The following is a 24,905-nucleotide window of genomic DNA, read 5'->3' on the forward strand; positions in this document are numbered from 1 at the left end:
TTATCAGGGCGGAGGTTAATCCTTCTTGTGATGACCACTACATAATTGTTTGATCCATGTGGGAAATGTATGGTGTGCCCAACATTGAACGATCAACTACCTTTAGTTCCTTTGGTGGTCTCGATGAGTTTAAGATCACTCAATCCATCACGTGCTCCACAAAGGCAGTAGTTTACTGCGCCACATGCCCTTACCCAAAAATTCCCCCCTCCTCCTTTTTTCTCTCTTTTAAATACTTACCCTGCCTCTCAATCCTCTGCGCACGCACCTTGCCACTCTTGGTGCGTGCATCTCGGGGCGTGTCTTCAGGGTGGCGCCCTGGTCACATGACTCGTGCTCACATGACTCGTGGGTGGCGTTTCCTAGGTCTTGTGGCTGGGGTGCTGTCTTTGACGCGGTCCCACGGTGCTCCCATCCGGATTGCCGAGGTGACATGCGCTGCTGTGGATAAAGACAGGTTTGGGCCCCTGGCAGGTCCTAATTGTGGATGTTGTCAGGATTGATTACAATTTACCATTAGTGTGAGGACATTATGAAGGCATGAATCAAAATATAGGACCTTCCTACATTATCTTGGTTAATTAAAGATCTGGTGTGTGTGTATGGTGATTGGTGTATTGATGATTTAAATAGCTGTGCGTGCTAGTGTGATATCACCCCTGGAGGAAGGTAATTTGCTAAAACGTACGTCGGGCTCTTTGGTGTGCGCCACGTCCTAACTTTAGGTACTTCCTTAGTCATTTTCTCTTAGAGTGTCTTGCTTAGGATCTTTTGCAGGGGTTCATCCGGTATCTCACAAGATTTTTTTCCTTTGTGAACCATTCATTTTCTAGGTGCGTTGGGCTACATAGGTGTCGTTTTTATTTTTTAGCCCTAGTTTACATATACTCTACCCCTTATCTGTTCCTCCACACAATGTTAATTCTGTCTAATGTATGGGATTACAGCGCCACCTTGTGGTTTCCCACTTTTTGGCATTTCCATTTGCATGTAAATTTTGATATATTAATAACAGTTTCATTAATTGTTTATCATTTTTGGTTCTTGTGTTCATTTTTGTCTTTATGTGATTGCGCAAAGGGCTGAAAAAGGGACATTACTACTGTATTAGGACCAGAATAAGAAACATTACTACTAATTTGAGCATACAATTTTAGGACATTATTACCATATTGGGGCCAGAAAGGAGACAATATAATGTATGTAGGCCACAATGATGGGTATTATGCTATATGTTGACCACAATAGGCAAATTGTTACTATATTGTGGCCAGAGTGGTGGAAATTATACTGCATGGTGGATATTATTACTATTTTATTGCTAGAATGGGAAACAGTATTACAACATTGGGACCAGAATGGGTGACTTTATTACTATATTGGGGCCCAAATACGGGACATTATACCAAAGTATTATGCTGTGGGGCCATAGAAGAAGGACATCTATATGCAGACTAAATCGGCAACATTATACGGTATGAAGACCAGAATGGGGAACATAATAACTAGAATAGGGGACATTATTATTGTATTGGGGCCGTAATAGGGGATATTATACTGAATGGGTGACATTACATTGAATGGAGGACATTATATTGTATGGGGATCATTGAGAGGGACATTATACTGTATGGAAGACCACAGAGCGATGCATTATACTGGGTGGGGCCAGAATTAGGGCTATTCTTTTGCATGATGGCCACAGATGTGGACATTGCTACAATATTAGAGCCAGAATGAGGGCCATTATTACTATATCAAGGTCACTATGAGGGACATTATTGCTATATTGGGGTTAGTGTGAGACATTTCATTGTATAGGTGTCACAATGGGGGATACTACTACTGTATGGAGGACATTACATGTCTACACTAGTCAACTTGTAGCTTTAAATGTTTGCCAGACAGGAAGACCAGGGAATGCCGCTGTCTTTGCCATCGAGAGAGATCAAGGTGCAGAAATTTCAAGTTGCTTGTAGGTAAAAAAAAATATTTTATTCAAGCTGATAAAAACAAAATACACAACACGTTTTGGCTGTTTGCAGCCTTCTTCATGTATATGGAGAAAATTAATTTGATCACTCTTATATAGCCCTTTCCAGGTGTGAGAGAGGGAGAGGAGACAAAAGAGGAAGAGGAGTGATTCATCCTACATTGTTCTTTTAAAAAAAAAAAAAAATATATATATATATATATATATATATATATATATATATATATATTATAAAATAAATAATAATAATTGACCTCTTTATAGGAAACATGTCACTCTAATCACCGTAAATTCCCATATGGAGTCTAAAATGTATCCCAATAAATGACCTATCAAAAAAAAGGGATGAAAATAAGCAAACAAAAAAACTTTTACATAAAGGGAAAAAAACTTTTCGAAAGTTTTTTTTTACCTCCTTTCAATAGATAACAGAATAAAAAATGGGAGAAAAGACATATCTGTACGTAATATGTAAATATTGGTCCTATGTTGATAAGATTATTTTTGTTCTATTATTCACTATGTACTTTCTTATATATTATTTTTGTTTGTACCTAAACAATGAAGTCTATACAACTAGGACCATACATGACAAGTACTCATAGACATGCACATATACAGTACAAACCAAAAGTTTGCACACACCTCATTTAAAGATTTTTCTGTATTTTCATGACTATGAAAATTGTAAATTCACACTGAAGGCATCAAAACTGAATTAACACATGTGGAATTATATACTTAACAGAAAAGTGTGAAACAACTGAAAATATGTCTTATATTCTAGGTTCTCCAAAGTAGCTGACTATCGCAGCTGACATCCGGCACTATGTGCCAGGAGCGGTCACAGACCGCCCCCGTCACATTAACCCCCGGCACACTGCATCAAACATGATCGCAGTGTTCCGATGGTTTAGGGAAGCATCGCGCAGGGAGGGGGCTCCCTGCGTGCTTTCCTGAGAGCCTCTGAGCAGCGCGATGTGATCGCGTTGCTCCGAAGGTCTCCTACCTCCTTCCTCCCTGCAGCAGGCCCGGATCCAAAATGGCCACGGCATCCGGGTCCTGCAGGGAGGTGGCTTCTCAGAGCAGGCGCCAGGAAGCCTCCCTGCTGTGCACGTCAGATCGCTGATGTGACACAGTGCACAGCAAAGTGTCAGATCAGCGATCTTACACTATAGCATGATGCCCCCCCGGGGCAATGTTATAGTGTAAAAAAAAAAAAAATATTCACATGTGTAAAAAGAAATCCTAATATATATATATATATATATATATATATATATATATATATATATATATATATATATAATTTGTTCCTATAAATACATTTCTTTATCTAAATAAAAAACAATAAAAGTAAACATATTTAGTATCGCCGCGTCCGTAACGACTCGACCTATAAAACTGTCCCACTAGTTAACACCTTCAGTGAACACCGTAAAAAAAAAAAAGGCAAAAAACAACGCTTTATTATACCGCCAAACAAAAGGTGGAATAACACGCGATAAAAAAAATGATATCAATAACCATGGTACCGCTGAAAACATCATCTTGTCCCGCAAAAAACGAGCTGCAATACAGCATCATCAGCAAAAAAATAAAAAAGTTATAGTCCTCAGAATAAAGCGAAGCAAAAATAATTATTTTTTCTATAAAATAGTTTTTATCGTATAAAAGCTCCAAAACATAAAAAAATGATATAAATGAGGTGTCGCTGTAATCGTACTGACCCGAAGAATAAAACTGCTTTATCCATTTTAACAAACGCGGAACGGTATAAACGCCTCCCCCAAAAGAAATTCATTAATAGCTGATTTTTGGTCATTCTGCCTAACCAAACTCGGAATATAAAGCGATCAAAAATTGTCACGTGCCCGAAAATGTTACCAATAAAAACGTCAACTCGTCCCGCAAAAAACAAGACCTCACATGACTCTGTGAACCAAAATATGGAAAAATTATAGCTCTCAAAATGTGGTAACGCCAAAAATATTTTTTGCAATAAAAAACGTCTTTCAGTGTGTGACGGCTGCCAATCATAAAAATTCGCTAAAAAACCCGCTATAAAAGTAAATCAAACCCCCCTTCATCACCCCCTTAGTTAGGGAAAAATTAAAAAAATTATTTATTTCCATTTTCCGGTTGGGGCTAGGGTTAAGGCTACAGTTAGGGTTGGGGCTGAAGTTAGGGTTAGGGTTTGGATTACATTTACGGTTGGTAATAGGGTTGGGATTAGGGTTAAGAGTGTGTCAAGGTTAGGCACATCAGGGGCTCTCCAAATGCGACATGGCGTCCGATCTCAATTCCAGCCAATTCTGTGTTGAAAAAGTAAAACTGTGCTCCTTCCCTTCCGAGCTCTCCCGTGCGCCCAAACAGGGGTTTACCCCAACATATGGGGTATCAGCGTACTCAGGATACATTGTACAACAACATTTGGGGTCCAATTTCTCCTGTTACCCTTGGAAAAATACAAAACCGGGGGGCTAAAAAATTTTTGTGGAAATTTTTTTTATTTTCACGCCTCTGCGTTATAAACTGTAGTGAAACACTTGGGGGTTCAAAGTTCTCACAACACATCTAGATAAGTTCCTTGGGGGGTCTAGTTTCCAATATGGGGTCACTTGTGGGGGGTTTCTACTGTTTAGGTACATTAGGGGCTCTGCAAATGCAATGTGACGCCTGCAGACTAATCCATCTAAGTCTGCATTCCAAATGACCCTCCTTCCCTTCCGAGCTCTGCAATGCGCTCAAATGGTGCTCTCCTTTCCCCCCCCCCGCCCCCACAAATGGGGTATCAGCGTACTCAGGACAAATTGGACAACAACTTTTGGGGTCCAATTTCTCCTGTTACCCTTGGAAAAATACAAAACTGGGGGCTAAAAAATAATTTTTGTGGAAAAAAAAATATTTTTTTATTTTCACGGCTCTGCGTTATAAACTGTAGTGAAACACTTGTGAGTTCAAAGCTCTCACAACACATCTAGATGAGTTCCTTAGGGGGTCTACTTTCCAAAATGGTCTCACTTTTGGGAGGTTTCAATGTTTAGGCACATCAGTGGCTCTCTAAACGCAACATGGCGTCCCATCTCAATTCCAGTCAATTTTGCATTGAAAAGTCAAATGGCGCTCCTTCCTTTCCGAGCTCTGCCATGCGCCCAAACAGTAGTTTACCCCCACATATGGGGTATTGGCGTACTCAGGACAAATTGTGCTTTTGGGGTCCATTTTCTCCTGTTACCCTTGGTAAAATAAAACTAATTGGAGCTGAAGTAAATTTTTTGTGAAAAAAGTTAAATGTTCATTTTTATTTAAACATTCCAAAAATTCCTGTGAAACACCTGAAGGGTTAATAAACTTCTTGAATGTGGTTTTCAGCACCTTGAGGGGTGCAGTTTTTAGAATGGTGTCACACTTGGTTATTTTCTATCATATAGACCCCTCAAAGTGACTTCAAATGAGATGTGGTCCCTATAAAAAAAAATGGTGTTGCAAAAATGAGAAATTGCTGGTTAACTTTTAACCCTTATAACTCCCTAACTAAAAAAAAAATGTTTCCAAAATTGTGCTGATGTAAAGTAGACATGTGGGAAATGTTACTTATTAAGTATTTTGTGTGACATATCTCTGTGATTTAATTGCATAAAAATTCAAAGTTGGAAAATTGCGAAATTTTCAAAATTTTCGCCAAATTTCCGTTTTTTTTCACAAATAAATGCAGGTAATAACAAAGAAATTTTACCTCTGTCATGAAGTACAATATGTCACAAGAAAACATTGTCAGAATCACCGGGATCCGTTGAAGCGTTCCAGAGTTATAACCTCATAAAGGGACAGTGGTCAGAATTGTAAAAATTGGCCCGGTCATTAGCGTGCAAACCACCCTTGGTGGTAAAGGGGCTAAAAAAAAAAAAAAAAATTACATTATGCCTGTGGTCATTCATGCGTGCTCTCAGGGTCTGGGTGGTTCGACCCACATATTGTAGACCACAGACACAGGTTACCACATAAATGATGTGATCGGAATTGCATGTTAAGTTTTGTGAGATCCTATGTTTTTCTCCTGTACTATTATTCTATGTGCCCACATTGCAGAATTTTCTGCTTCAATTCTGCATACCCTTGACAGGAAAAACACATGCGGATTTAGATGCGTTTTTACAGTGTTTTCCATGCTTTTTAAAAGCGTTTTTTTTAATACATGTCTATGGGTGTGGAATTGCCGCGATTCCGCAAAAATAATGAACATGCTGCGTTTTTTACCGCAATGTGTTTCCATGGCGGAAAAAATCGCAGCATGGGCACATCAATTACGGAATGCATTAGAAATTAATGGGAAGCTGTTTGTAAGCGTTGTTTAAGCGTTTCCGCCACGGAAAATCTTGGCAAAAAGCTTAAACACAACGTTGGCACATAGTCTTAGGCTATGTGCCCACGTTGCATTTTCTAAGCGTTTTTGTTGAGTTTTTCCTCTGCGGAAATGCTTAAACGTTTACATAAAGCATCCCATTATTGTAAATGGCATTCCGCAATTGTGGCCATCAGGGCCGGCGTCAGCATCTGGTGTACCCGGGCAAGTGCCGGGGCCCTGGCGAGACGGGCGGCCCACTCACGCTGTCTGGGATAGAGGCGACTCACCCCCCACCAGCGCCGACTCATCCCCCCCACCAGTGCCGGCTCATCCACCCCGCCAGCGCCGCCGTATTCAACTATACCTGCATCTATGACACAGGTACAGTTGAATGCAATGATGGAGGAGAGCGCGTCAGATGATGCTCCCTCTCCCGTCATTCCGCTCTGCCTCTGACACTGCGGGTGGGCGATGAAATCATATCATCGCGTACCTGCTGTGTGACGAGCAGACTGCAGCCACTGATACCGAAGCCGGGCCAGGAGCAGTGCGAGGCACAAGGAGAGGTGAGGATTGTGGGTTGTTTTGTTTTTTAATCTATTAATGAGTGATAACTGGATTGTGGGGCCATTCTCCAGGGAGCTAAATTATATTCTATGGGGATTGTATTATATTCTATGGGGTGCTGTGCTGTATTATATTCTATGGGGGGTTGTGTTATGTTCTATTGGGGGCTGTATTACATTATATTCTATGGAGGGGCTGTATTACATTACATTTTATGGGAGCTGTATTACGTTCTATGGGGTGCTGTATTATATTCTATGGGGTGCTGTATTATGTTCTATGGGGGCTGTGCTGTATTATATTCTATGGGGGGCTGTATTATATTCTATGGGGGGCTGTATTATATTCTATGGGGGGCTGTATTACATTCTATGAGGGGTTGTATTATATTCTTTGGGGTGGCTGTATTACGTTCTATGTGTGGGCTGTATTATATTCTCTGGGGGGGCTATATTATATTCTATGGGGATGTATTATATTCTATGAGGGAGAATTGCTTCATACTCTTATGGGGCTACATTATATTCTATGGGGAGGTAGGCTGTATTATATTCTATGTATTAAATATATTCTATATATTAAATGTATTATATTCTATGGGGGGCTGCATTATACTACATGAGAAGGGCTGCATTGTATTCTATAGAGGGGCTACATTATATTCTATGGGGGGCTGCATTATAGTCTATGAGGGGGCTACCATATATTATATATGCAGGGACTGCATTATACTACATGAGGGGGCTGCATTATATTATCTGGGGGATTACATTATACTCAGGGGGCTGCAATATATTCTGTGGGGTGGCTGCATTATATTCTGCGAGGTGGCAGCATTAACCCCTTAATCCCATATGACGTACTATCCCGTCCAGGTGACCTGGGACTTAATTCCCAGTGACGGGATAGTACGTCATATGCGATCGGCCGCGCTCACGGGGGGAGCGCGGCCGGGTGTCAGCTGCCTATCGCAGCTGACATCCGGCACTATGTGCCAGGAGCGGTCACGGACCGCTCCCGGCACATTAACCCCCGGCACACCGCGATCAAAGATGATCGCGGTGTGCCGGCGGTGCAGGGAAGCATCGCGCAGGGAGGGGGCTCCCTGCGGGCTTCCCTGAGACGATCGGTACACGGTGATGTACTCACCGTGTACCGAGCGTCTTCTCCCTGCAGTCCCCGGATCCAAAATGGCCGCCGGGCTTCATCCGGGTCCTGCAGGGAGCACTTCCGGGTCAGGATCAGGCTACAGCTACAGCTCTAATCCTGCCCGGCTGTATGTCAGATCACCGATCTAACAGAGTGCTGTGCACACTGTCAGATCGGTGATCTGTGATGTCCCCCCCTGGGACAAAGTGAAAAAGTAAAAAAAAAAATTTCCACACTTGTAAAAAAAAAAAAAAATTTCCTAAATAAAGCAGAAAAAAAAAAATATTATTCCCATAAATACATTTCTTTACCAAAAAAAAAAACAAAAAAACAATAAAAGTACACATATTTAGTATCGCCGCGTCCGTAACGACCCGACCTATAAAACTGGCCCACTAGTTAACCCCTTCAGTGAACACCGTAAGAAAAAAAAAAAAAGCCAAAAAACAACGCTTTATTATCCTAACGCTGAACAAAAAGTGGAATAACACGCGATCAAAAAGACGGATATAAATAACCATGGTACCTCTGAAAGCGTCATCTTGTCCCGCAAAAAACGAGCTGCCATATAGCATCATAACCAAAAAAATAAAAAAGTTATAGTCCTCAGAATAAAGCGATGCCAAAATAATTATTTTTTCTATAAAATAGCTTTTATCGTATAAAAGCGCCAAAACATAAAAAAATGATATAAATGAGGTATCGCTGTAATCGTACTGACCCGAAGAATAAAACTGCTTCATCAATTTTACCAAACGCGGAACGGTATAAACGCCTCCCCCAAAAGAAATTCATGAATAGCTGGTTTTTGGTCATTCTGCCTCACAAAAAATCGGAATAAAAAGCGATCAAAAACTGTCACGTGTCCGAAAATGTAACCGATAAAAACGTCAACTCGTCCCGCAAAAAACAAGACCTCACATGACTCTGTGGACCAAAATATGGAAAAATTATAGGTCTCAAAATGTGGAGACGCAAAAACTTTTTTGCTATAAAAAGCGTCTTTTAGTGTGTGACGGCTGCCAATCATAAAAATCCGATATAAAAAACGCTATAAAAGTAAATCAAACCCCCCTTCATCACCCCCTTAGTTAGGCTAGGTTCACATTGCGTTAATGGGTTAACGCTAACGGACAGCGTTGCACGGCGAAAATGTCACAATTAACGCCGTGCAACGGGTCCGTTAGCACAACCATTGACAGCAATGTGATTTTCGGGTGTAGCGCATCGCTAGAGCGTGCCATTTTCGGCTCGCGCTAGCAAGGTGCCATTCTTTTGTAGCGCGCCTCAGACTGCTTGCAGCGTCCGCGGCGCGCCCGAGGTCCGATCCCCGATCTTCCAGAGCGGGGACGTTAACGTGACCACTAAACACGACACCTAAAAAGACATTGCGTTAGCGCAATCCGCTAGTGCTAAACGGATTTCCCTAACGCAATGTGAACCTAGCCTTAGGGAAAAATAATAAAATTAAAAAAAATGTATTTATTTCCATTTTCCCATTAGGGTTAGGGCTAGGGTTAGGGTTTGGATTACATTTACGGTTGGGATTAGGGTTGGGATTAGAATTAGGGGTGTGTCAGGGTTAGGTGTGTGGTTAGGGTTACAGTTGGGATTAGGGTTAGGGGTGCGTTTGGATTAGGGTTTCATTTATAATTGGGGGGTTTCCACTGTTTAGGCACATCAGGGGCTCTCCAAACGCGACATGGCGTCCGATCTCAATTCCAGCCAATTCTGCATTGAAAAAGTAAAACAGTGCTCCTTCACTTCCGAGCTCTCCCGTGCGCCCAAACAGGGGTTTACCCCAACATATGGGGTATCATCGTACTCGAGACAAATTGGACAACAACTTTTTGGGTCCAAGTTCTCTTGTTATCCTTGGGAAAATAAAAATTTGGGGGGCTAAAAATCATTTTTGTGGGAAAAAAAAGGATTTTTTATTTTCACGGCTCTGCGTTGTAAACTGTAGTGAAACACTTGGGGTTCAAAGTTTTCACAACACATCTAGATAAGTTCCGTGGGAGGTCTAGTTTCCAATATGAGGTCACTTGTGGGTGGTTTCTACTGTTTGGGTACATCAGGGGCTCTGCAAATGCAACGTGACGCCTGCAGACCAATCCATCTAAGTCTGCATTCCAAATGGCGCTCCTTCCCTTCCGAGCTCTGCCATGCGCCCAAACATTGGTTCCCCCCCACATATGGGGTATCAGCGTACTCAGGACAAATTGAACAACTTTTGGGGTCCAATTTATTCTGTTACCCTTGTAAAAATACAAAGCTGGGGGCTAAAAAATCATTTTTGTGAAAAAAAAAAAGAATTTTTATTTTCACGGCTCTGCGTTATAAACTGTAGTGAAGCACTTGTTGGGTCAAAGTGCTCACCACACATCTAGATAAGTTCCTTAAGGGGTCTACTTTTCAAAATGGTGTCACTTGTGAGGGATTCCAATGTTTAGGCACATCAGGGGCTCTCCAAACGCAACATGGCATCCCATCTCAATTCCAGTCAATTTTGCATTGAAAAGTAAAATGGCGCTCCTTCCCTTCCGAGCTCTGCCATACGCCCAAACAATGGTTAACACCCATATATGGGGTATCAACGTACTCAGGACAAATTGGCCAACAATTTTTGAGGTCCAATTTCTTCTCTTACTCTTGGGAAAAAAAAAAATTGGGGGCAAAAAGATCATTTTTGTGAAAAAATATGATTATTTATTTTTACGGCTCTGCATTATAAACTTCTGTGAAGCAATTGGTGGGCCAAAGTGGTCACCACACATCTAGATAAGTTCCTTAAGGGTGTCTACTTTCCAAAATGGTGTCACTTGTGGGGGGGTTTCAATGTTTAGGCACATGAGGGGCTCTCCAAACGCAACATGGCGTCCCATCTCAATTCCTGTCAATTTTGCATTGAAAAGTCAAATGGCGCTCCTTTCCTTCCGAGCTCTGCCATGCGCCCAAACAGTGGTTTACCCCCACATATGGGGTATCAGCGTACTCAGTACAGATTGTACAACAATGTTTGGCATCCATTTTATCCTGTTACCCTTGGTAAAATAAAACAAATTGGAGCTGAAATAAATTTTGTGTGAAAAAAAGTTAAATATTCATTTTTATTTAAACATTCCAAAAATTCCTGTGAAACCCCTGAAGGGTTAATAAACTTCTTGAATGTGGTTTTGAGAACCTTGAGGGGTGCAGTTTTTAGAATGGTGTCACACTTGGGTATTTTCTATCATATAGACCCCTCAAAATGACATCAAATGAGATGTGGTCCCTAAAAAAAAATGGTGTTGTAAAAATGAGAAATTGCTGGTCAACTTTTAACCCTTATAACTCCCTAATAAAAAAAAAATTTTGGTTCCAAAATTGTGCTGGTGTAAAGTAGACATGTGGGAAAGGTTACTTATTAAGTATTTTGCGTGACATATCTCTGTGATTTAAGGGCATAAAAATTTAAAGTTGGAAAATTGCAAAATTTTCTAAATTTTCGCCAAATTTCCGTTTTTTTCACAAATAAACGCAAGTTATATCGAATAAATGTTACCACTAAAATGAAGTACAATATGTCATGAGAAAACAATGTCAGAATCGCCAAGATCCGTTGAAGCGTTCCAGAGTTATAACCTCATAAAGGGACAGTGGTCAGAATTGTAAAAATTGGCCCAATCATTAACGTGCAAACCACCCTCGGGGTTTAAGGGGTTATACTATATGTGGGCTGCTTTATACTCTATCGAGAACTATGGGGAATACATTATACTATATGAAGAACTATGGGTGCATTATACTATGGGAAGTGAATTGTACTACATGAATGACTATGGCGGTGCATTATACTATATGGAGCACTATGAGGAGTGTATTATACTATATGGAGTACTGAGCAGTGTATTTTAATATATGAAGAACTATGAGGAGTGTATTATACTATATGGAGGACTGAGGAGTGTATTATACTATATGGAGGACTGAGGAGTGTATTATACTATATGGAGGACTGAGGAGTGTATTTTAATATATGGAGGACTGAGGAGTGTATTATACTATATGGAGGACTGAGGAGTGTATTATACTATATGGAGGACTGAGCAGTGTATTATACTATATGGAGGACTGAGGAGTGTATTATACTATATGGAGGACTGAGGAGTGTATTATACTATATTGAGGACTGTGGTGAACATTATAATATATGGATGGAGGACTATGGGGTGTATTATACTAAACAAACTGCTGCCTATTCATCAAGTTGTATGCATACAGGTGCTGCTCACAAAATTAGAATATCATCAAAGTTAATTTATTTCAGTTCCTCAATACAAAAAAATGAAACTCCCATATTATACAGTCATTATAAACATAGTGATCTATTTCAAGCGTTTATTTCTGTTAATGTAGATGATTATGGCTTACAGCCAATGAAAACCCAAAAGTATTCTATTATGTTGACTTGCCTCTAATATTACAGGTACTGATACCCTGAGACCTGTGGACTTTAGATCACCAGAGTTTGCCATCTGCTAAAGCACAGGATCTACATGTCACCTACTCCAAGAGTGACACAGTCCAGAAACGCCACTATCAGGACTTATTTTCCAGAACACACACGTGGACTAGTAGGTGACTAAGTGACCAATCATTACTATATATTAGGTCGGACTCGGAGTTCCCCTTGCGAGAGCCTCGCATCACTTCACCCTGCACAGCTGCCCGTTCTTTGGACAGGAGTGTGCAGCTGCATAGAAATATGGACGTTTCGGGTGATGCAATGCAAGGCTCGCGCATCGCTCTCGCATAATTGGCATATAGTGGGTTGACTCATGTAAAGCCCTTCTGCGGTATGGTATTGTAGAATTTACAATAGTTATCACTCATGTAAGAAGTGAAATTTGGAATTGTACTATACATATATTTCTCTGCTGTATCTGTGCATCATGAATCGTGGTATGTGTTAAAGGGGCCCACTGAGACTCTTTCGCCCAGAGCCCTCAAAAACCTGGAGCCGGCCCTGGTGCCCATGCTGCGTTTTTTTGCGCAACGGAAAAGCATTGCGGAAAAAAAAACGCAGCATGTTCATTAATTTTGCGGAAAATCTGCGATTTTGCCACTATAGAATTGTATTTGGACACATGGAAAAAAAACACATGAAAACCGTGACAAATACGCAAAAAAAAAAACCGCTAAAAAACCGCAAGTGGATTTCCTGGCAAGGGAGTCCGGTTTTGATGCCAAAAATTCTGCAAACATTCTGCAACGTGGGCATATAGCCTTAGACTTAATTTCTTTAGCTCCATGATTTATAATTCTGCAACAGCAGCAGCGTTTTTTTTAATAAAGCATTTAGAGACTACCCCCTTCCCTTTATAAACCGATGGATCAGCACTGATTTTTTGGGGGGGCCTTTTATCTTCAACTTACTTGGAGGTATGTTTTTTTTACCGTTGCAGCCTTTCTGAAGGTGATTTATGGTTCTTTTGGTGAAATTGTTTTTATTATAGGATCCTGGGCAGCACGGTGGCTCAGTGGTTAGCACTGCTGCATTGCAGTGCTAGAGTCCTGGGTTCTAATCCCACCAAGGACAACATCTGCAAGGAGTTTGTGTGTTCTCCCTGTGTTTGCTGGGTTTCCTCCTGGTACTCCGGTTTTCTCCCACATTCCAAAGACATACTGATAGGGTATTTAGATTGTGAGCCCCATTGGGGACAGCGATGATTATGTGTGCAAAACTGTAAAGAGCTGTGGAATAAGATAGCGCTATATAAAAATAAAGACTATTATAAGTACCAATATTTCTTTAGGTTGTTACGGATATACTGATTACCCCAGTTATATGCTGTGATAAAATTGTGTCTCCAAAGGTTTTTATCCTCCTTACTTTGTTCTACCATCTTATTTTGTTTATTGAGACAATCCAATTTTGTTACATTAACCCCTTCACGCCACGGCCCTTTTTCATTTTTGCGTTTTCGTTTTTCGCTCACCTCCTTTCCAGAGCCATAACTTTTTTACTTTTCTGTCAATATGGTCATGTGAGTGCTTATTTTTTGCGGGACGAGTCGTGCTTTTGAACAACACCATTGTTTTTACCATGTCTTGTACTGTAAAACGGGAAAAAATTCCAAGTGTGGTGAAATTGCAAAAAAAGTGCAATCCCACACTTGTTTTTTGTTTTGGTTTTATTGCAATGTTCACTACATGCTAAAACTGACCTGATATTATGAGTCTCCAGGTCATTACGAGTTCATAAACACCTTATTTTTTGCTTGCCGAGCTGACGTTTTTAATGATACCACTTTTGTGCAGATACTTTCTTTTGATCGCCCCTTATTGCATTTTAATGTAATGTCGCGGCAACCAAAAAAACGTAATTCTGGCATTTCTAATTTTTTTCTCGCCTCGCTGTATAGCGATCAGGTTAATGCTTTTTTTTTATTGATAGATCGGGCGATTCTGAACGCGGCGATACCAAATATGTGTACGTTTGATTTTTTTTTTTTTATTGTTTTATTTTGGATGGGGCGAAAGGGTGGTGATTTAAACTTTTATATTTTTTTATTTTTTTCATATTTTTAAAAACTTTTTTTTTACTTTTGCCATTCTTCAATAGCCTCCATGGGAGGCTAGAAGCTGGCACCACTCGATCTGCTCAGCTACATAGCAGCGATCATCAGATCATGTGACGGGGGTCGGCGATGCGCTCATTTCCGGCCGCGTGGCCGGAAGGGGTAGTTAAATGCCGCTGTCAGCATTTGACAGCGGCATTTAACAGGTTAAAAGCGGCAGGTGAATCGCGATTTCACCCGCCGCTATTGCGCGCACATGTCAGCTGTACAAAACAGCTGACATGTCGCGACTTTGATGTGGGCTCACCGCCGGAGCCCACATCAAAGGGGGAGACACGACATGTGCAGTGCTAGTACTGCGCATGTCATGAAGGGGTTAAAATATTTTTGGAAGGCTGTTTCCACAATTCCAATGGGATATCTTTTTTCTTTAAACTTTTTTTCAATAATTTTTGGTTGGTTAATGTAATCAGACGTTAAAGTACAGTTTCTTCTGATTCGGTGAAATTGGTTTGATGGCATATTCTACACTGCTCAAAAAAATAAAGGGAACACTTAAACAACAGAATATAACTCCAAGTAAATCAAATTTCTGTGAAATCAAACTGTCCACTTAGGAAGCAACACTGATTGACAATCAATTTCACACGCTGTTGTGCAAATGGAATAGACAACAGATGGAAATTATTGGCAATTATCAAGACACACTCAATAAAGGAGTGGTTCTGCAGGTGGGGACCACAGACCACATCTCAGTACCAATGCTTTCTGGCTGATGTTTTGGTCACTTTTGAATGTTGGTTGTGCTTTCACACTCATGGTAGCATAAGACAGCCTCTACAACCCACACCAGTGGCTCAGGTAGTGCAGCTCATCCAGGATGGCACATCAGTGTGAGCTGTGGCAAGAAGGTTTGCTGTCTCTGTCAGCATAGTGTCCAGAGGCTGGAGGTGCTACCAGAAGACAGGCCAGTACACCAGGAGATGTGGAGGGGGCCATAGGAAGGCAACAAGCCAGCAGCAGGACAGCTACCTCAGCCTTTGTGCAAGGAGGAACAGGAGGAGCACTGCCAGAGCCCTGCAAAATGACCTTGCACAAATGTGCATGTGTCTGCACAAACGGTTAGAAACCGACTTCATGAGGATGGTCTGAGTGCCCGATGTCCACAGATGGGGGTTGTGCTCACAGCCCAACACCGTGCAGGATGCTTGGCATTTGCCACAGAACACCAGGATTAGCAATTTCGCCACTGGCGCTCTGTGCTCTTCACAGATGAAAGCAGGTTCACACTTAGCACATGTGACAGAGTCTGGAGACACCGTGGAGAGCAATCTGCTGCCTGCAACATCCTTCAGCATGACTGGTTTGGCAGTGGGTCAGTAATGGTGTGAGGTGGCATTTCTTTGGAATGCCGCACAGCCCTTCATGTGCTCGCCAGAGGTAGCCTGACTGCCATTAGGTAGCGAGTTGAGATCCTCAGACCCCCTGTGAGACCATTATCTTAGTGCGGTTGGTCCTGGGTTCCTCCTAATGCAGGACAATGCCAGACATCATGTGGCTGGAGTGTGTCAGCAGTTCCCGCAAGATGAAGGCATTGAAGCTATGGACTGGCCCGCCCATTCTCCAGACCTGAATCCGATTGAACACATCTGGGACATGTCTCGCACCATCCACCAACTGACAGTCTGCACCACAGACTGTCCAGGAGTTGGCAGATGCTTTAGTCCAGGTCTGGGAGGAGATCCCTCTGGATACCATCCGCTGCCTCATCAGGAAGCAAGGCCAGGCGTTGTAGGGAGATCATACTGGCACGTGGAGGCCACACACACTACTGAGCATCATTTCTTTGTCTTGAAGCATTTCCACTGAAGTTGGATCAGCCTGTAACTTTATTTTCCACTTTGATTTTGAGCATTATTCCAACTCCAGACCTCCGTGGGCTATTAGCTGTGATTTACGTTGATCATTTTTAGGTTTTATTGTTCTCAACACATTCCACTTTGTAATTAATAAAGATTTACAACTGGAATATTTCATTCAGTGGTATCTAGGATGTGGGATTTTAGTGTTCCCTTTATTTTTTTGAGCAGTGTATTTCCATTGTGGGAAATGAGCACTGTTGAAATCTAGATACCCATTTCCATCAACTGTTTTGAAGTGTGTTTTGCTCACTCCTATCTGTAAGAAATAATTCCGAATCTAGATATATTATTTTATCACTCGCAGTGTGAGCCATGAATGTAAGGCCCCACTCATTGTCATTGAGTTATCACAAATGTTATAGTTATAGTTATAGTTTCCTGTTCCGTATCACTCAATATGATGATCAGATCATCAATATATCTGCGATAGTATTTAATTAATGTTTTATACTCATCTGCCATAACTGACGATAGGGACTCAAATAGCCCCATAGACAAATTTGCGAAACTTGGGGCGACTCGAGTCCCCATTGCGGTCCTAAGCCGCTGCAGGTATAGTTTATCTTCAAATATAAAAAGGTTATGCTACAATATAAAATGCAGACCTGCCAGCAAAAAAAGGTTTTGTTCCATTTTTAAGGTAGGAGCTGTGTTCAGGTAAAATTCTACACATTCTAGTGCCATTTTGTGTCCAATATTGGAATAAAGTGCTGTGACATCCAGTGTTATAAGTAAATAATTCATCTCCCATAAAATTTCTCTTGTCTCTCTAATCGGCTCTCAAATATGAGGGAAGTTTTCTCCTTTAGGAACTTAAATGCTGTTCAGCTTTAAATGTTTGCCAAACAGCAGTTGTTTTAAAATCCTGTTTATACATATTTGTGCAGGTCATCATGATTACTGTCTGTGACAATAAACAATAGGGAGCAGTGAGCATGGTAAATTGTATATAATGGGTGATAACTGCAAATTATGTTAATAAACAGGTGGTATGGATGATTACTGCAATAATTAGAGTGCTTATAATCTAAAGGTGAGATGATGAATGATTTCTGCCATATTTACTGTGATTACGTATGTGGTTTATTCACAACTGCCTGCTGATATATATTTATGTGTATAGTTTTTTAATTGCTGGATGCTTGTACATACTTATGCATACCAGGGGCCGACACAGACAGAGGAGAACCCCTGTGTAGAACAATATATGGACCCTTTGCATCTCATCATAATGCACAAATCCAGGTAGAACTGGACCTCTTTACCTCTTGAGCTTCTGTGTGGCTTTACAGGTTGCACCAATGGTATATCCGCCCCAGATGGATACGGTGTCTTCATTTCCAATATGCAGTGGGTACGTAAAGTATTCAGACCCTTTAAAATTTACACTCTTTGTGTCATTGCAGCCATTTGGTAAATTCAAAAAAAGTTCATTTTTTTCTCATTAATGTACACTCTGCACCTCATCTTGACTGAAAAAAAAACAGAAATGTAGACATTTTTGTAAGTCTAATATATAAAGCTGAATGTGTGTATGTGTGTATGTCCGGGATTGGCATCTGCACCGTCGCAGCTACAGCCACAAAATTTTGCACAGTCACACGTCTGGACCCCGAGAACGTCATAGGCTATGTTGTGAAGTGAAATTTTAACCCCGCGCGTTCCAATTCACCAAACAATTTTGCCCCTATCTACATAATGTGGAAAAAGTGAAAGGAAAAGTGTTGGAGGCGTCGCAGCTACAGCCACAAAATTTTGCACAGTCACATGTCTGGACGCCGAGAGCGTCATAGGCTATGTTGTGAGGTTAAATTTTAACCCTGTGCTTTCCAATTCACCAAACAATTTTCCCCCTATCTACATAATGGGGAAAAAGTGAAAGGAAAAGTGTTGGAAGCGTCGCAGCTACAGCCACAAAATTTTGCACAGTCACACGTCTGGACCCTGAGAGCGTCATAGGCTATGTTGTGAGGTGAAATTTTAACCCCGCGTGTTCCAATTCACCAAACAATTTTGCCCCTATCTACATAATGGGGAAAAGTGAAAGGAAAAGTGTTAGAGGCAAATTGACAGCTGCCAGATATGAACAAGGGGGACTTAAAGAATGAGAGCGATGGCGCCAAAGAGTATATACCGTACAGTTGCTAAGGTGGGGCCCCGACATGGGATACTCACCACACACGGGGATATAAACACACACACAAAATGTGCCACACACTACCACATGCTTGAACACATATTACCCTCAGCACACATTTCACCACAAATACACCAACCTCGCCACATAAAAGTCGAAACACAAAAGTCGCCACTCAAAACTCGCCACGCGCAGAACTCGCCACATGCAAAAACTAGGCTCTTGCAAAACTCGCCACAAGTGCAAAACTCACCTCATGGAAAACTCGCCACACGCAAAACTTGCACACGTGGAAAAATTGCCACATGCACAAAAGTTGCAACACATGCAAAAGTTGCCTCACACAAAACTTTCACATACTCAAAAGGCACCACACATAAAACTCGCCATGCGCAAAACTCGCCATGCGCAAAACTTGCTGCACACAACTTGCTACACTAACCTGTCACATGCAACTCGACACACAAAAAGTTGCTACACGCATGTTGCCACACAAAACTCATCTCACAAAAGTCGCTACATGCATGTCGCCACACGCAACTCAACACACACAACTTGACAAACGAAACTCGCACTAAAACACACACAAGTCTGGTATTATCCTTCAAAAATAAAAATCTGATTAATAAGCAGACAAACTACAACAAATGTACCATATAGGAAATACGGCAGCTGTCAGTCACATGACCTGTCTATTATGTGTATGTGTGAGCTAATATATATTGCCAGGGGGAGGGCTTCCTGTTGGCTGGGGATTTATCAGGCTGCCAATTTAGCTTACAAATACTGAGGTAAAAATACTGAGCAAATAACGTGTGAACGAGGTCTAATACAGGAGGAGATGACACACAGGTATATACTATATACAGGGGAGATGACACACAGATATATACTATATACAGGAGAGATGACACTCAGGTATATACTATATAGAGGAGGAGATGACATACAGGTACATATATATACAGAAGGAGATGACATACAGGTATATACTATATACAGGAGGAGATGACACACAGGTATATACTATATACAGGAGCAGATGACCTACAGGTATATACTATATACAGGAGGAGATGACATACAGGTATATGCTATATATAGAAGATGACATGCAGGTATATACTATATACAGGAGGAGATGACACAGATATATACTATATACAGGGGAGATGACACACAGGTATATACTATATAGAGGAGGAGATGACAAACAGGTATATACTATATATAGAAGGAGATGACATTCAGGTATATACTATATATAGGGGAGATGACACACAGCAGGTATATACTATATACAGGGGAGATGACATACAGGTATATACTATATACAGGAGATGACATACAGATGTATACTATATATAAGGGAGATGACAAACATGTATATACTGAGGTGATGAGGTGAAAATGAGAGGTGTGAGGTGAAAATGAAAAGGTGTGAGTGCAATATGAGAGGAGTGAGGAAAAATAGTGGAGTGATCAGAAAATGACAGATGTGAGGTTGAAATGACAAGTGTTAGGGGGGAATGAGTGGAGTGAGGGAAAAAATGAGAGGTGTGAGGGAGAAAATGAGAGATGTGAGGGGAAAATGAAAGATGTGATTGGGAAAATGAGAGGCGTGATGGGAAAATAAGTGAAGTGAGGTGCTATAACTAACCACAGATATTTACTATGCCCAGGCAACGCCGGGCTCTTCAGCTAGTTTATTATAAAAGAAAAACTAAAATATCACATGGTCATGATTATTCAGACCCTTTGCTCAGACACTCATATTTAAGTCACATGCTGTCCATTTCCTTGTGATCCTCCTTGAGATGGTTCTACTCCTTCATTGGGGGCCAGCTGTGTTTAATTAAACTGATAGGACTTGATTTGGAAAGGCACACACCTGTCTATATAAGAGCTCACAGTGCATGTCAGACCAAATGATAATCATGAGGTCAAAAGAACTGGCCAAAGAGCTCAGAGACAGAATTGTGGCAAGGAACAGATCTGGCCAAGGTTAGAAAAGAATTTCTGCAGTACTCGAGGTCCCTAAGAGCACAGTGGCCTCCATAATCCTTAAATGAAATAAGTTTGGGACCACCAGAAGTCTTCCAAGACCTGGCCGTCCAGCCAAACTGAGTAATCGTGGGAGAAGAGCCTTGGCGAGAGAGGTAAAGAAGTACCCCAAGATCACTGTGGCTGAGCTACAGAGATGCTGTAGGGAGATGGGAGAAAGTTCCACAATGTCAACTATCACTGTAGCCCTCCACCAGTTGGGCTTTTATGGCAGTTTGGCCTAACGGAAGGCTCTCCTCAGTGCAAGACATATGAAGGCCCGCATAGAGTTTGCTAAAAAAAAAACACATGAAGGACTCCCAGACTATGAGAAATAAGATTTTCTGGTCTGATGAGGCGAAGAGAGAACTTTTTGGTGATAATTCTACGCAGTATTTGTGGAGAAAAAAAAGGCACTGCTCATCATCTGCCCAATACAATCCCAACAGTGAAACATGGTGGTGGCAGCATCATGCTATGAGGGGTGTTTTGCAGCTGCAGGGACAGGACGACTGGTTCCAATTGACAAAAACAAATGCGGCCAAGTACAGAGATATCCTGGATGAAAACCTCTTCCAGAGTGCTCTGGACCTCAGACTTGGCCGAAGGTTCACCTTCCAACAAGACAATGACCCTAAGCACACAGCTAAAATAATAAAAGAGTGACTTCAGAACAACTCTGACCATTCTTGACCGGCCCAGCCAGAGCCCTGACCTAAACCCAATTGAGCATCTCTGGATAGACCTGAAAATGGCTGTTTACCAACATTCACCATCCAACCTGAAGGAACTGGAGAGGATCTACAAGGAAGAATGGCAGAGGATCCCCAAATCCAGGTGTGAAAAACTTGTTGCATCATGCCCAAGAAGACTCATGGCTGTTCTAGCTCGAAAGGGTGCATCTATTCAATACTGAGCAAAGGGTCTGAATACTTATGACCATGTGATATTTCAGTTGATTTTCTTTTTTAACCCCTTTACCCCCCAAGGGTGGTTTGCACCTTAATGACCGGGCCAATTTTTACAATTCTGACCACTGTCCCTTTGAGGTTATAACTCTGGAACGCTTCAACGGATCACAGTGATTCTGACATTGTTTTCTCGTGACATATTGTACTTCATGACAATGGTAAAAATTCTTTGATAGTACCTGCGTTTATTTGTGAAAAAAATGGAAATTTGGCGAAAATTATGAAAATTTCGCAATTTTCCAACTTTGAATTTTTATGCAATTAAATCACAGAGATATGTCACACAAAATACTTAATAAGTAACATTTCCCACATGTCTACTTTACATCAGCACAATTTTGTAACCAAAATTTTTTTTGTTAGGGAGTTGTAAGTGTTAAAAGTTGACCAGCAATTTCTCATTTTTGCAACACCATTTTTTTTTTAGGGACCACATCTCATTTTAAGTCATTTTGAGGGGTCTATATGATAGAAAATACCCAAGTGTGACACCATTCTAAAAACTACACCCCTCAAGGTGCTCAAAACCATATTCAAGAAGTTTATTAACCCTTCTGGTGCTTCACAGGAATTTTTTGAATGTTTAAATAAAAATGAACATTTAACTTTTTTTCACACAAAATTTAATTCAGCTCCAATTTGTTTTATTTTACCAAGGGTAACAGGAGAAAATGAACCCCAAACATTGTTGTACAATTTGTCCTGAGTACGCCGATACCCCACATGTGGGGGTAAACCACTGTTTGGGCGCATGGCAGAGCTCGAAAGCGAAGGAGCGCCATTTGACTTTTCAATGCAAAATTGACTGGAATTGAGATGGGACGCCATGTTTCGTTTGGAGAGCCCCTGATGTGCCTAAACATTGAAACCCCCCACAAGTGACACCATTTTGGAAAGTAGACCCCCTAAGGAACTTATCTAGATGTGTGGTGAGCGCTTTGACCTATCAAGGGCTTCACAGAAGTTTATAATGGAGAGCCATAAAAATAAAACAAAAATTTTTTCCCACAAAAATTATTTTTTAGCCCCCAGTTTTGTATTTTCCCGAGGGTAACAGGAGAAATTGGACCCCAAAATTTGTTGTCCAATTTGTCCTGAGTGCGCTGATACCCCATATGTGGGGGGGAACCACTGTTTGGGCGCATGGGAAGGCTCGAAAGGGAAGGATCTCCATTTGGAATGCAGACTTAGATGGAATGGTCTTGAGGTGTCACATTGCATTTGCAGAGCCCCTAATGTACCTAAACAGTAGAAACCCCCCACAAGTGACACCATTTTGGAAACTAGACCCCCTAAGGAACTCATCTAGATATGTTGTGAGAGCTTTGAACCCTCAAGTGTTTCACTACAGTTTGTAACGCAGAGCCGTGAAAATTAAAAAAAAAAAAAACTTTCCCCCAAAAATTATTTTTTAGCCCCCAGTTTTGTATTTTCCCGAGGGTAACAGGAGAAATTGAACCCCAAAATTTGTTGCCCAATTTGTCCTGAGTGCGATGATACACCATATGTGGGGAGAACCACTGTTTGGGCGCATGGGAGGGCTCGGAAGGGAAGGAGTACCATTTGAATGCAGACTTAGATGGAATGGTCTGCAGGTGTCACATTGCGTTTGCAGAGCCCCTAATGTACCTAAACAGTAGAAACCCCCCACAAGTGACACCATTTTGGAAACTAGACCCCCCAGGGAACTTATCTAGATGTGTTGTGAGAACTTTGAACCCCCAAGTGTTTCACTACAGTTTATAACGCAGAGCCGTGAAAATAAAAAATCTTTTTTTCCCCACAAAAACAATTTTTTAGCCCCCAGTTTTGTATTTTTCCAAGGGTAACAGGAGAAATTGGACCCCAAAAGTTGTTGTCCTATATGTCCTGAGTATGCTGATACCCCATATGTTGGGGTAAACCCCTGTTTGGGCACACGGGAGAGCTCGGAAGGGAAGAAGCACTGTTTTACTTTTTCAACGCAGAATTGGCTGGAATTGAGATCGGACGCCATGTCGCATTTGGAGAGCCCCTGATGTGCCTAAACAGTGGAAACCCCCCAATTATAACTGAAACCCTAATCCAAACACACCCCTAACCCTAATCCCAACAGTAACCCTAACCACACCTCTAACCCTGACACACCCCTAACCCTAATCCCAACCCTATTCCCAACTGTAAATGTAATCTAAACCCTAACTGTAACTTTAGCCCCAACCTTAACTTTTGCCCCAACCCAAACTGTAGCCCTAACCCTAGCCCTAGAAGAATGGAAATAAATACATTTTTTAAATGTTTTAATTTTTCCCTAACTAAGGGGGTGATGAAGCGGGGGGTTGATTTACTTTTATAGCGGGTTTTTTAGCGGATTTTTATGATTGGCAGCCGTCACACACTGAAAGACGCTTTTTATTGCAATAAATATTTTTTGCGTTACCACATTTTGAGAGCTATAATTTTTCCATATTTTGGTCCACAGAGTCATGTGAGGTCTTGTTTTTTGCGGGACGAGTTGACGTTTTTATTGGTAACATTTTCGGGCACGTGACATTTTTTGATCGCTTTTTATTCCGATTTTTGTGAGGGAGAATGACCAAAAACCAGCTATTCATGAATTCCTTTTGGGGGAGACGTTTATACCGTTCCGCGTTTGGTAAAATTGATAAAGCAGTTTTATTCTTCGGGTCAGTACGATTACAGCGACACCTCATTTATATCATTTTTTTATGTTTTGGCGCTTTTATACGATAAAAACTATTTTATAGAAAAAATAATTATTTTTGCATCGCTTTATTCTCAGGACTATAACTTTTTTATTTTTTTGCTGATGATGCTGTATGGTGACTCATTTTTTGCGGGACAAGATGACGTTTTCAGCGGTACCATGGTTATGTATATCTGTCTTTTTGATCGCGTGTTATTCCACTTTTTGTTCGGCGGTATGATAATAAAGCATTGTTTTTTGCCTCGTTTTTTTTTTTTTTTCCTTACGGTGTTTACTGAAGGGGTTAACTAGTAGGCCAGTTTTATAGGTCAGGCCGTTACGGACGCGGTGATACTACATATGTGTACTTTTATTGTTTGTTTGTTTTATTTAGATAAAGAAATGTATTTATGGGAATAATATTTTTTTTTTCTTTATTTAGGAAAAAAAAAATTATTTTTTTTTTACACATTTGGGAAAATTTTTTTTTACTTTTTTACTTTGCCCCAGGGGGGGACATCACAGA

General features: G+C 41.1%; 1 protein-coding gene across 1 annotated transcript in view; it reads left to right on the top strand.

Annotated features, from left to right (window-relative positions):
• The first annotated feature begins 390 nt into the window (after nucleotides 1–390).
• The window catches only part of LOC138672158 (uncharacterized), a 152,961-nt gene continuing 128,446 nt past the window's right edge, over nucleotides 391–24,905 (top strand). Inside the window, exon 1 of the mRNA XM_069760176.1 lies at nucleotides 391–457. The gene's annotated coding sequence lies outside the window, so the exon portion shown is untranslated. The remainder of the gene's footprint in view (nucleotides 458–24,905) is intronic.

The sequence above is a fragment of the Ranitomeya imitator genome, chromosome 3 (assembly GCF_032444005.1).
Source record: "Ranitomeya imitator isolate aRanImi1 chromosome 3, aRanImi1.pri, whole genome shotgun sequence".
Lineage (NCBI taxonomy): Eukaryota > Metazoa > Chordata > Amphibia > Anura > Dendrobatidae > Ranitomeya > Ranitomeya imitator.